This window comes from Protopterus annectens, chromosome 2.part1, assembly GCF_019279795.1.
Source record: "Protopterus annectens isolate FY-2018-M chromosome 2.part1, PAN1.0, whole genome shotgun sequence".
Classification (NCBI taxonomy): Eukaryota; Metazoa; Chordata; order Ceratodontiformes; family Protopteridae; genus Protopterus; species Protopterus annectens.
In genome coordinates, this window is record NC_056729.1 from 1,713,085,031 (window position 1) to 1,713,100,006 (window position 14,976).

A 14,976-nucleotide genomic window follows, 5' to 3' on the forward strand; every position below is an offset into this window, starting at 1 on the left:
GTCACCCAATATGATGGTGTTTGGTGATACATTTATACCCTCCAGTGTCTTCAGGAAGGCTGTGTGGGTTTCCTGAGTTTGAGAGGGTGGCCTGTAGCATGCTACAAATTGTAGAGCAGTTTTGCCTATGGTTAATTGCACCTGGATGGTTTCCGATGCTTCGCATAGCCACCAACCTGGAGGTGTGGGTATCCTTGATGAATATGGATACACCCCTCCTTTTGTGGTATGGTCCGGGTTTTGGGGCGGAACGCATGATATGAGGTAAAACCTGATAGTGCCGGGGTGCTCTCAGGAGCCTTGAACCAGGTTTCAGTCACAGCACAGACATCGATGTTCTCCATACTGAGAAGGGCCTCGAGTGCGTGCATTTTAGATTTAGACTTCTGGCATTGAGCAGCATTACCCTTAGTTTCTTCCCGTTTTTGTTTTCTAGGGTGGTAGGTTTAGAATTTGAGCCTTGCCTAAAAGGCACTATGGGGGTGGCAAGAGCCTTAGCCAATATCCGGAATCCCAGGGTGACAGGTGCAAGCCGTCCCTTGAAGCAGCGTGGCTTGTCAAGCATGTCATCCCAAGCAGACAGACACTGGATCCCCTTTGAATGACACCAGAAATTAAGCCAATTGTTAAAGCTGATCATCTTGTCACTATATTGTGGCATCATTCGTGGTGAAGGAAGGATACTGCTCAGGGTCAGGGTCATACCTGCCTGGGCTACACAATCAGAGAGCTCCTCTATGTCTCTTTTCATGTAGTCCAGGGAGGTACGTCTCAGGTCGTTCACACCAGCATGGACAATGACTGTGTCATACTTGTACTTGCCGTGGAGTGACCCGAGTGCTTGTGTTACGTGGCGGATTCTAGCGTGGAGTTTGCATGTCCTCCCTGCATTTGTGTGAATCTGCTCTGGGTACTCCAGTTTCCTCCCACGTTACAAAGACATGCATCTGGAGCTTTTCTCCCCAGGCCTCTGCTGAAAATTGGCTTCGTTCCAAGTCGGACTTTCCTGGTAAACAAATGTTAAATAAAAAAAATAAAAATACATAAGTATCTGTGTCTATATTCAAGCCTGTGTGTGTCTTCATATATGTTTGTGCGTGAAATGTTATGTGTGTTTATGTGTATATGGGTACAGGTGTGTGTGTGTGTGTGTGTGTGTGTGTGTGTGTGTGTGTGTGTGTGTGTGTGTGTGTGTGTGTGTGTGTGTGTGTGTGTGTGTGTGTGTGTGCTCATCAGGGAAAAAGAGAGTGACCATTTAATGAATTAGACAGTGAAGAATTTAATTTGGAAATTTACTATTTTTTGCAAGTGTGGGAGTCTTTTACTCCTTTGTTTAAATTACTCAATGGAAACAAAGGTTATTATCCACCCATTTTATTACCTCCTAATCCATTTCAGGGTTGTGAGGGGCATGAGTCCATGAAAACAATCAACAGGCATGTGACTGGAGCCACTGCTGGGTAGGTTACCATTTTTTTTCAGGACATGCGTACTCTCTCACTAGCACACAATGCACCTGGAGGGGAGCAGTTTAAGTATCATCAATTTATATGGGAACAGGATGACTTATAAAAAAAAAAAAAACAGGAAGTATACGAAAATTCTATGCATAAGGCACCATACCCCATGAATCAAACTAGAAGACAAGGTACCCTGAAGCAGTAATGCTGGGTCAATATTAGAACATCGAAGTTTCAGAACTTCAAATGTTCTAATATCGACCCCTAATAAGCGAAAGCTGAAAATAGCAAAGTTTCAGAAAACCGAATTCTTTAGGAAAGAATTCGGTTGTCCATTCCTGTCGCTTTGCTATTTTCAGCACTGTGGTGGAAAGTTACGGGTCGGGTTCAGGTAAGTGTGTGATTGTGTGGACGTGAGGGTTAGGGCAGGTTAGGTGAGTTAGGGTTAGGGCGCGGGTCAGGTAAGTGTGCGAATGTGTGGATGTGAGGGTTAAGGCTAGGTAGGTGAGTTAGGGTTAGGGTGTGGGTGAGGTGTGTGTGCGATTGTGACGGACCTTAGGGTTAGGGTTTGGGTTAAGGTAAGTGGGTAGATAGTGGTGTATGTATAGTTTAGTGCAGGGTTAGATGTAAGATTTTAGGTGTATGTGTGTGGATTGCTGTTTGTTTGGTGTGTTTGTGTTGTGTGTAAGTGTTTTGGAACAGCAAATGTTTTCCCTAGGAAAAAATTCGCTGTTCTGAATTTTCGATGTTATCAGTTTTCAGTTACTAGGGGTCGATATTAGAACATTCAAAATTCTGAAACTTTGATGTTCTAATATAGACCCGTAATGCTAAGATCTGTACCATTGTGCCATCATAATTACTTTTCAAAAGTACAAAAGAAAAAGTAAAGGAGACAAACACCCGTAAAGAAAGTTTGGTACTTACGTATTATCACAACCAGATTTTTGACATTGCAAAATTTATAATGTTACTGACAAAACAGGCTTATTAAGTTGGAAACTGGAGTGTAAACAAGTAAGTAATAGTGTTGCACACATGGGATGAGGCAGGGAGAGGAATAACTGCCAATTTCTTCGAGTCCTGTCTGCCGTGTCTCACTTTGCCGGTGAACTCCACACTGCTGCAGTACATGACAGATCCTGCCTTCCATATTACAAGCGCAGGCAAGGTACATTAATCTGTAGTATGCCACCTGAATGTTCATGGCCAGTAGTCAAGTTTAATTTCATTCATCAGAATGATTTTAGCCGGCAGTCTGACAGGCATTTGTCCCTACTCTGAAATAAACTATACCAAGACTGGACACGCCTGAAAGTCCTAGTATATTAATATGTCACAAAAACAAATAACGCTTACAATCTCATAGTACACAAGAACTTAATTAATTTCCTTACTTGTCCAGAAAGCTTTACCCCTTTGAACTCACCACATCAGATGATGGATACCGGCAAAGTGAGACACAGCAGGCAGGACTCGGAAAAAATTGGAATCACGTTCTTATTATCGGCAACAAATGTTTGTAAAGGTGTAACTAGTTCTGTTTAAATTAAACATGTGTGGAAATATGGCCAGAAAGGTTCAGTAAATGTTTTTCACTGCATAAGAATATAATTCATGCAGTTAAACCAGCATTACTTTGTGTTGTCTTTCTTTTTTTCTTAAAAGAAAAGGTGCAGAACAACTTTTAACAGTATGCAAGATTTGAAGCATGCATGTGTAATGCACGCCTAACAGGAAGAAGATTTCTATAAATGTCTTTCCTTCCTGAATGTAATCTAAGGTTATTCTTTATTAGTAATGATGTAAAATAACACCGTACTTTGTTGTAGTCGTTTTCATTCCAGTATGCAAATTTTGCAACTGTGAAGATCTGGTTGTGATAATACATAAGTACCGAAAGATATTGCAGAACACAATGCATGGAATTATAAAACAAAGCAGTAATTGGTTGTAACACCTGTAAAAAAAAGCTCTAATACAAGAAGGACCATTGGATGTAAGTGGCATGTCATTTTTTTAAACGTTTGTTACAGATATTAGAATACTAGATTACAAAACCTGTAGTACCATTTTCTTCACAGAACAACACTATGTAGACCTTTTTCAAAGTAGCCTTTCGTCACACTCTGCCATCTTCATTCACACTCTTGCCTCCTGCCACTTTTTGCATCCACCCTAGTAATTGTATTTCTCCTTCTTCTACAACGCCATATCTCATCTTCTCCTGTCCTTCCTCTTTAGGATCTCTAGCTTACTAAGTAATTTGAGGAACAGATCTACTGTCTCAGCCCTCCTTCTTTGCAGTATGTGTTCACAATCATTAATGAGACAAGACAATGAGCTCTTCAGTTATTGACAATTTCTGACAAAAGTGCTTCACAAGGAAAGACACCTGTTTAGGAACTTGGAATGTTTCCAGTATGTACTGCATTTCTCCTTTGGGTATACTTTCCGCATCATATTCCACAATCATAAAAAATAATTAAAATGATAAATAAATTGTGCAAATGAACACATAAAAAAGATAAATAAAAGAAAGAATAAATGAACAGATGAGTAAGGATTCCTTGAACAAATGAACATACAGATAAAAGAATGAACAAATGAATAAATGAAACCTAATCAAATGAATAAATGAAACCTAATCAAATGAATAAATGATGGAGCAAACGGCTAAATGAATGAGTGACTAAATAAATGCCTCTAAAGTAGAGTATACCAAAACAGAAACCCAAGATGTGGAATGTTGAACAAATCAGTTAAAGAAATTATTGAAAATTGCATCTAACTGTGCTTGGCAATATATGACAGTTGTCATTGCTGATAATGGACTACATTAGCAAACAGGTCAGAGGGAACGATGGGGCATTACAGGCAAACTCTGAGCAAGAATTTCAGCAAAAGATGGAGGAATGGCATGCATAACTGAATGTACATGGATGAAACTGAGTACAGATACGACAGTTGTAACTACAGCAAATGGGAGCAATCAAAAGAAGCTGAGAACTGAGACAAAAGGGAAAATAGTTAAAGAAGCTGACAACTTCAAGTAACTTGAAGGGATGGTTGAGGAGAAGGGAAGCCTGAATGAGAAGGTCAATGCTAGAATCAGAGGGGTGCAGACAGATGGCACAGGGTGTCAGGGGTAGTGTATAAGAATGCCCAAGAAGCTGAAAAGTAAGGTGTACAAAACAGTGGTGCAGCCAGTACTACTGCATGGTACAGAAACATGGGCAGCAAAGGCAGAGCAGTTAAGGAAGCTAGAGGTGATGGAAATGAAGTGCCTGAGATGGGTGGTAGGATGAACACTGCGGGACAGATGAAGGAATGAGGCCATCAGAGCAAAAACCAAAGTAACAAAAAAGGTCAAAGGAAACAGATAGTGGCATGAGCTTATGTGCAGAAAAGATTTGGGACAGGAAGAAGGCAAGAGGAAATGAGGGCATCATGCAAAGAGGTGGCTGGATTGTCTGAGAGAAGACCTGTGGCAGTCTGGCCTGAGTGTCGAAGAAGGTAGAAGAGTGACATTGAATCAATGGAGATAGCAGCAGTTGACACAACACCCTGAATCCATGTAGGAGAAAAGGAAAAGAAGACTGATGATGATGATGATGATGGTGATGATGATGGTGGTGGTGATGATGATGGTGATGATGATGGTGATGATGATGATGGTGATGGTGATGATGATGATGATGATGATGGTGGTGATAATAGTGGTGATGATGATGATGATGATGGTGGTGATGGTGATGATGGTGATGATGGCGATGATGATAGTGATGGTGATGGTGATGATGATGGTGGTGATGATGATGATGACGATGGTGGATGATGATGGTGGTGATGATGATTATGGTGGTGATGATGATGATGATGATGATGATGATGATGATGATGATGAAGAAAGTTGCCACTGACTGTACTTGGAACGAGCAGGCTGTGATGCAATGTATGGGTTCTTTAAGGCTTGCTGTAAGTTACTGTAACAAAGACATACAGGGGATATTTTATATCTGACTGTATGTGCAGTTGTCAAGTCTATAACTTGCCACAAAGCTAATCTTCTGTTAAGATTTCCTTCCCCTACCAGTTAGTACTAGCAATTTCTATTACTAATTCAATTATCAGACTATTTTAACAGAAGCTGCATTAAATGTAAATATGTTTTTAGCTTTGTCTGTTTCTAGCATTTACAGTCTTAATTCCTTTTCTGTTAGAGACATATTTTCTACGTCCATTCACTTATTTCTTATTCTTCCATAGTCTAAAATGCAATGCTGTGGTTTATGTCTTAATAAAGGTAATACATTTGTGGAGTTCTTAGTGCTTTTGTCTAATACATCTGCTGGGTTTTGTTGTGGCTTCAATTACTTTGACTTTGTGCATAGTCTTTAGGTCTCACAACAGCTACTCAACAATTGAAACACAACTACAAAAAGACAATAACTCCCTAAATTCCTGGTCATTAACAATAAACTGGCACTTAATCCTGCAAAAACAAAATGCATGGTATTTGGTGCCACCCAAAAACTTTATAAAAAAATCACCAAAGTCACTCAGTATCCCCATCCTTTGTGGAACACCAGTAGAAGCAACCAGCTCCTTTAACTACCTCTGTCTGTGGCTAGACTATTCATTAATACTCAATATTCATTTAGAAACATTGAGGACAAAAATAAATTCAGTTCTCTTCTGAGCCAGGGAAATCTCACTATGCCTATTTAAAACAGCCAGGACAGCTATACGGAAAGGAACCTTCTGGCCGTCTTGTATAAGGACGACCCATAATAACCACAGCCTCTAAGAAAAACTCCTGTCCATACCATGGACCATTGAAAGCAAAATCTGTTGCATCATCACTAAGTCACTCCCCATGAATACCACTGTCTCATCCTCAAAAAAGCCAAATGGTCCCAGAGCAACATAGAGTAGGCCTGCTACTAGGGTCGCTCTTTTTCAGACGTCTCTAACCTAGCTCATTCCCACCTCTAACTGCCAAACTGTATACTAAACACACGCACAATACAACCTCAAACACCATCCTCCTCTAGGCCCCACATACCAGGCTACCCGGTACCCATCACTCTTTATCATTTCTTACTAAAAATATGTGAGTACCTCCCCCACCGACTAGAGAAACTACACTCTTCCTTCTCCACTTTCAGAGCTAAAAGTAAAAGATTCCTCCTCACCAGTTCGACCTGTGCTTACCACACAGCAGGCAATATCACATAAGGCCTCTCAACCTCTAGCCTGACTCTTCTCTCTCAACTAATAACACCTCCTAACACCCTCTCCATCCCCCACCCAGACTCTCATTACCCCACAGCATTTCCACTGAAACGTAAACCTGAAGTGTAATCATGTGGCTCTGCACCAGCTCCTCTCCACTCTTTGGCACTGCACATGTCCCAGTCCTCCACCCCCCAAAACCTCAGTTCTCCACTTTCACCACTGTTGCTACATCTGTTGATTTGCTCCTCTCTATTCAAACTCCATGCCCTATTACTGTAATTATTATAAAATATCATCTAACCCTACCATGCCGAAATACCTACTAGATAGCATTATTGAATTTATGTCTCTACATGAATTTCTGAGCTGTATTTTTGACTTGATATAATCAACATGTACTCTTAAGCTTTACCTTCATGCTACATCTTTTTTTAATTTGTTACTGATATGTTTCCTTAGTATAAATAAATGTGAATTCTTACATATGTATTCAGCTGTGTCTCTCATTGTACTGTAATTAAAGTAACTGTTAATGTATTTTTTCTACCTATGTTTAGCCAGCTGGGACTGTATATTCTATTGTATGTACTTCTTACTTGGAGCTTTTCCCCCTGGGCCTCCACTGAAAATGGGCTTATTTTTCCCAGTGGAAATCCTGGTAAACAAATGCAAATAAATAAATAGATAAATAAATAAATGTGAGCTGTAAAATTTGCATTTCTCCGATAATTGTTGCTGCAACTATTAACTGCTACCATACAGCTTTTGTCACATATTGTTGTTATCTGTTCTGTGTTTGGTATGTACACCTTACTGTTTTTGGTGTGTACAGCTTAATGTTTTTGGTATGTACACCTTACTGTTTTTGGTATGTACAGCTTACTGTTTTTGGTATGTACACCTTACTATTTTTGATATGTACACCTTACTGTTTTTGGTATGTACATCTTACTGTTTTTGGTATGTACACCTTACTGTTTTTGGTGTGTACAGCTTACTGTTTTTGGTATGTATACCTTACTGTTTTTGGTGTGTACACTTTACTGTTTTTCGTATGTACACCTTACTGTTTTTGGTGTGTGCACCTTACTGTTTTTGGTATGTACATCTTACTGTTTTGGGTATGTACACCTTACTATTTTTCGTATGTACACCTTACTGTTTTTGGTGTGTGCACCTTACTGTTTTTGGTATGTACACCTTACTGTTTTTGGTATGTACATCTTACTGTTTTGGGTATGTACACCTTACTATTTTTCGTATGTACACCTTACTGTTTTTGGTGTGTGCACCTTACTGTTTTTGGTATGTACACCTTACTGTTTTTGGTATGTACAGCTTACTGTTTTGGGTATGTACACCTTACTGTTTTTGGTATGTACACTTTACTGCCTCTCTATTACATTTTTGTCTTCTCTGTGAACTATTTCACTAGTGCAGTACCTGCATTAATAATAGGTGTACCACCCTAGTAAATAAAATAGTTTGCAACATTAACAGTTTCTTTGTATGTGTAAATTTCGTTTAGATATTCTGTTTATTTCCCATCTCCAAAGACATTAATGCTTAGACTGTCTGCTGTAAATGCCCAAATACCTGTGTGCTGCCCTAAAATGGAACAGTGTGTTCTGTGTGGTATATTTTACATTGCACTGGTTGTTTGCAGAATAATGTCACTGAAAACATGATGAGGATTAATTACCTAGTGAAAATGGATGCATGACCATCCTATTAAAAAGTCTCTGTAAATCATTGAACAGACCACATCAGCAAAAAAGAAGCTGCCCTATACATCTGAGTGCAAGGCCATTGCTGATAGCTGCTAAACCTGTAAGATGACCAGCTCTATCAGCCAGATTTATTTCACAAACCCTGAGAGCAATGCTTTTTGAAGCTGAGCTTTTGCTAGATTCAAACACTGACACTGATGTACCATAACACATTTCTTAACAAATGATTAAATAATCCGTCCACTGCCAGCTTCAAGCACTGATGATCATGTGTCATAACAGGTTCATTCATAAATAATTAAGGCATATGTGTTCTATTTACAGCCTGTCAACCATTCTACATGTAAAGAGGTTTACACTCAGATAATAACTTTCTGTCAGCACTGTGGGTCCTGCGCCCTGCTATATAAGGCATGTTTCTTGTCTGAAATTAGCATAGTTCTAGCAGCAGGTGATAAAGACGGTCATTAAGGCCTGTTTTCACCAATGGCCTGGAAAATGGATGGCAGAATTTCACATAAAACTGTAAATGGCTTCCTAATGAGGTTCATTAACTGATGCTTCCACTCTATCAGTATAAATGATAATTGTGCTATTTAGTTAGGATTCTTTTTTGAACAGTATTGATGTTTCAGTAATTATATATAATGAGCCTTTTTATTAGCATGATTGATTAATTTTGAATTAGTCTCTGACTCTCAGAAAAGTTAAAACATCTGTGTCTCTCCGGCTGAAAAGTCAACAGAGATTTAAAAGTTCATACAGTATTTAATTTAATAGACAACTATTTTTTTACAATTCAGCATTTTCATTTCTACATAATCTTTTTCTCCTCTGTATAATTTATTACAGACGTAAACTTTGACTTTGAATTTAGCAGCCTAGAAACACTTGCCCTGGAATTCAGAAAGGCTTAACTCACTGTGGAAGCCTAACCCATTGTGGTAAGCCTTTCTGATTCAGACAGTGGTCCCTGTTGATAAGCCTATAGGATTCTGACTTGCTGTGTGTGCTTGTGTGTATGTCTGTTGAGTGTGCACACATGTATGTGTACGTGTCTGAGTTTGTGTTTATCTGTGTGTGTCTATGTGTATCTATGTGTGTGCGTACATCTTTTAAAGAACATGAATGTAGTAGGTCTGCAAGATCAGATGATTATCAGGGTTGGGGAATATGCCCTTTCCTCAAGAGCTGTGTCATCTCAGAGTTAGTATATATAATTAGCAGGGGGGTGAAGGGTACAGAGGGGCTTGCCCCAAGCAAAAAACAATCTTTTTTTCCATTATTTTTCATGTGCTGAGATGGTCAGCACATGCGTAGTTGTGTGTCAATGATTTTGTGTCAATGTTGTGCACATTGACATTTGGGTCATTCGATATATTTGAATACACCCATGCACAGATGTAGGTATAGACCATTTTCATCCATGAACTGAGCTCATATGAGCAAAATGACAATAGTATACAAGGCGCAAAAAGAGGCATATAAGAATGTAATTAATTTAAATGCATTACTGAACAGGACAACACCGTGAACATAATGACAATAAGATGGGATATAATACTACATAAACTGAATTAACCATAATCATTCTATTCAAAATACAGAAATCTAAGGCGTGCAAGGCTGATCTGAATAGGTTATAGACATGGTAGAATAAAATAAGTGTTCATTAGAAAAAATGTGAATTGAGACAGAACAGTTACATTAGACACTTCAGCACTCACTTTTAAGTGAAACTACATGGCATACATTAGATAGGGGATAATGACTGGCCACCGATCATAACCAGCTCATAATGTGTTTGAGACATAGAGACCACTGATCATAACCAGCTCATTATGTGTTTGAGACACAGAGGTCACTGATCATAACCAGCTCATTATGTGTTTGAGACACAGAGGTCACTGATCATAACCAGCTCATTATGTGTTTGAGACAGAGGCCACCGATCATAACCAGCTCATTATGTGTTTGAGACATGGAGACCACTGATCATAACCAGCTCATTATGTGTTTGAGACACAGAGGTCACTGATCATAACCAGCTCATTATGTGTTTGAGACACAGAGGTCACTGATCATAACCAGCTCATAATGTGTTTGAGACAGAGGCCACTGATCATAACCAGCTCATAATGTGTTTGAGACAGAGGCCACCGATCATAACCAGCTCATTATGTGTTTGAGACATGGAGGCCACCGATCATAACCAGCTCATTATGTGTTTGAGACATGGAGACCACCGTTCATAACCAGCTCATTATGTGTTTGAGACACAGAGACCACCGATCATAACCAGCTCATTATGTGTTTGAGACACAGAGGTCACTGATCATAACCAGCTCATAATGTGTTTGAGACATGGAGACCACCGTTCATAACCAGCTCATTATGTGTTTGAGACATGGAGACCACTGATCATAACCAGCTCATTATGTGTTTGAGACACAGAGGTCACTGATCATAACCAGCTCATAATGTGTTTGAGACATGGAGGCCACCGATCATAACCAGCTCATTATGTGTTTGAGACAGAGGCCACTGATCATAACCAGCTCATAATGTGTTTGAGACAGAGGCCACCGATCATAACCAGCTCATAATGTGTTTGAGACATGGAGACCACCGTTCATAACCAGCTCATTATGTGTTTGAGACACAGAGGTCACCGATCATAACCAGCTCATTATGTGTTTGAGACAGAGGCCACTGATCATAACCAGCTCATAATGTGTTTGAGACAGAGGCCACCGATCATAACCAGCTCATAATGTGTTTGAGACATAGAGACCACTGATCATAACCAGCTCATTATGTGTTTGAGACACAGAGGTCACTGATCATAACCAGCTCATAATGTGTTTGAGACATGGAGACCACCGTTCATAACCAGCTCATTATGTGTTTGAGACATGGAGACCACTGATCATAACCAGCTCATTATGTGTTTGAGACATGGAGACCACTGATCATAACCAGCTCATTATGTGTTTGAGACATGGAGACCACTGATCATAACCAGCTCATTATGTGTTTGAGACACAGAGGTCACTGATCATAACCAGCTCATAATGTGTTTGAGACATGGAGACCACTGATCATAACCAGCTCATTATGTGTTTGAGACATGGAGACCACCGTTCATAACCAGCTCATTATGTGTTTGAGACACAGAGGTCACTGATCATAACCAGCTCATAATGTGTTTGAGACATGGAGACCACTGATCATAACCAGCTCATTATGTGTTTGAGACACAGAGGTCACTGATCATAACCAGCTCATAATGTGTTTGAGACAGAGGCCACCGATCATAACCAGCTCATTATGTGTTTGAGACATGGAGACCACTGATCATAACCAGCTCATTATGTGTTTGAGACAGAGGCCACTGATCATAACCAGCTCATAATGTGTTTGAGACAGAGGCCACCAATCATAACCAGCTCATAATGTGTTTGAGACATGGAGACCACCGTTCATAACCAGCTCATTATGTGTTTGAGACACAGAGGTCACCGATCATAACCAGCTCATTATGTGTTTGAGACAGAGGCCACTGATCATAACCAGCTCATAATGTGTTTGAGACAGAGGCCACCGATCATAACCAGCTCATAATGTGTTTGAGACATAGAGACCACTGATCATAACCAGCTCATTATGTGTTTGAGACACAGAGGTCACTGATCATAACCAGCTCATAATGTGTTTGAGACATGGAGACCACCGTTCATAACCAGCTCATTATGTGTTTGAGACACAGAGGTCACTGATCATAACCAGCTCATAATGTGTTTGAGACATGGAGACCACTGATCATAACCAACTCATTATGTGTTTGAGACATGGAGACCACTGATCATAACCAGCTCATTATGTGTTTGAGACATGGAGACCACTGATCATAACCAGCTCATTATGTGTTTGAGACACAGAGACCACTGATCATAACCAGCTCATAATGTGTTTGAGACACAGAGGTCACTGATCATAACCGGCTCATAATGTGTTTGAGACACAGAGGTCACTGATCATAACCAGCTCATAATGTGTTTGAGACATGGAGACCACTGATCATAACCAGCTCATTATGTGTTTGAGACACAGAGGTCACTGATCATAACCAGCTCATAATGTGTTTGAGACATGGAGACCACTGATCATAACCAGCTCATTATGTGTTTGAGACATGGAGACCACCGTTCATAACCAGCTCATTATGTGTTTGAGACATAGAGACCACTGATCATAACCAGCTCATTATGTGTTTGAGACACAGAGGTCACTGATCATAACCAGCTCATAATGTGTTTGAGACATGGAGGCCACCGATCATAACCAGCTCATTATGTGTTTGAGACACAGAGGTCACCGATCATAACCAGCTCATTATGTGTTTGAGACAGAGGCCACCGATCATAACCAGCTCATAATGTGTTTGAGACATGGAGACCACTGATCATAACCAGCTCATTATGTGTTTGAGACATGGAGACCACTGATCATAACCAGCTCATTATGTGTTTGAGACATAGAGACCACTGATCATAACCAGCTCATTATGTGTTTGAGACAGAGGCCACTGATCATAACCAGCTCATAATGTGTTTGAGACAGAGGCCACTGATCATAACCAGCTCATTATGTGTTTGAGACATAGAGACCACTGATCATAACCAGCTCATTATGTGTTTGAGACAGAGGCCACCGATCATAACCAGCTCATTATGTGTTTGAGACATGGAGACCACCGATCATAACCAGCTCATTATGTGTTTGAGACATAGAGACCACTGATCATAACCAGCTCATTATGTGTTTGAGACACAGAGGTCACTGATCATAACCAGCTCATTATGTGTTTGAGACAGAGGCCACTGATCATAACCAGCTCATAATGTGTTTGAGACAGAGGCCACCGATCATAACCAGCTCATTATGTGTTTGAGACATAGAGACCACTGATCATAACCAGCTCATTATGTGTTTGAGACAGAGGCCACTGATCATAACCAGCTCATAATGTGTTTGAGACAGAGGCCACCGATCATAACCAGCTCATTATGTGTTTGAGACACAGAGGTCACTGATCATAACCAGCTCATAATGTGTTTGAGACATGGAGACCACCGTTCATAACCAGCTCATAATGTGTTTGAGACATAGAGACCACCGTTCATAACCAGCTCATTATGTGTTTGAGACATGGAGACCACTGATCATAACCAGCTCATTATGTGTTTGAGACATGGAGACCACTGATCATAACCAGCTCATTATGTGTTTGAGACACAGAGGCCACTGATCATAACCAGCTCATAATGTGTTTGAGACAGAGGCCACCGATCATAACCAGCTCATTATGTGTTTGAGACATGGAGACCACTGATCATAACCAGCTCATAATGTGTTTGAGACACAGAGGTCACTGATCATAACCAGCTCATTATGTGTTTGAGACACAGAGGTCACTGATCATAACCAGCTCATTATGTGTTTGAGACACAGAGGTCACTGATCATAACCAGCTCATAATGTGTTTGAGACATGGAGACCACTGATCATAACCAGCTCATTATGTGTTTGAGACACAGAGGCCACTGATCATAACCAGCTCATAATGTGTTTGAGACAGAGGCCACCGATCATAACCAGCTCATTATGTGTTTGAGACACAGAGGTCACTGATCATAACCAGCTCATAATGTGTTTGAGACACAGAGGTCACTGATCATAACCAGCTCATTATGTGTTTGAGACACAGAGGTCACTGATCATAACCAGCTCATAATGTGTTTGAGACATGGAGACCACCGTTCATAACCAGCTCATAATGTGTTTGAGACATGGAGACCACCGTTCATAACCAGCTCATTATGTGTTTGAGACACAGAGGTCACTGATCATAACCAGCTCATTATGTGTTTGAGACAGAGGCCACTGATCATAACCAGCTCATAATGTGTTTGAGACACAGAGGTCACTGATCATATCCAGCTCATAATGTGTTTGAGACACAGAGGTCACTGATCATAACCGGCTCATAATGTGTTTGATATTATGCAGTAGGTTAATTACAGATTATGTGGAAGTAAAACAGTCACTGTGTAAAACTAACTGCTGTGAGGTGCTCAGTGGAAAAACTGCAGATGGACTGGGAAAGTTTTGAAACAGAAATTGTTTGAATGCAAAACATTAAAAAAATGTTTAACATCAGGATCTAGGCATGCAATATCAGGGGAATATTTTTCCATAACAACAAGATATCTGATTAAAGTGAAAGACAAAAATATAAGAAGTGGAAAAGAGGTTGAACTACAACTTTGAAAGCTGAAATAAACTGGACAAACAGATTAAGCATAGTGTGAAACAAGATCAAGAAAAATTTTAAGAAAATTTATATAAAGATATTGAACATTATAGGAAACCTTTTTTTTAGGAACTCTGGTGGCGGTGCTGCAGTAGTGTTGTCACCTCACAGTAAGACATTGTCCTGTTCGATTCTCAGCTAGAGTGTCTTCTGTGTGGAGACATGCGTG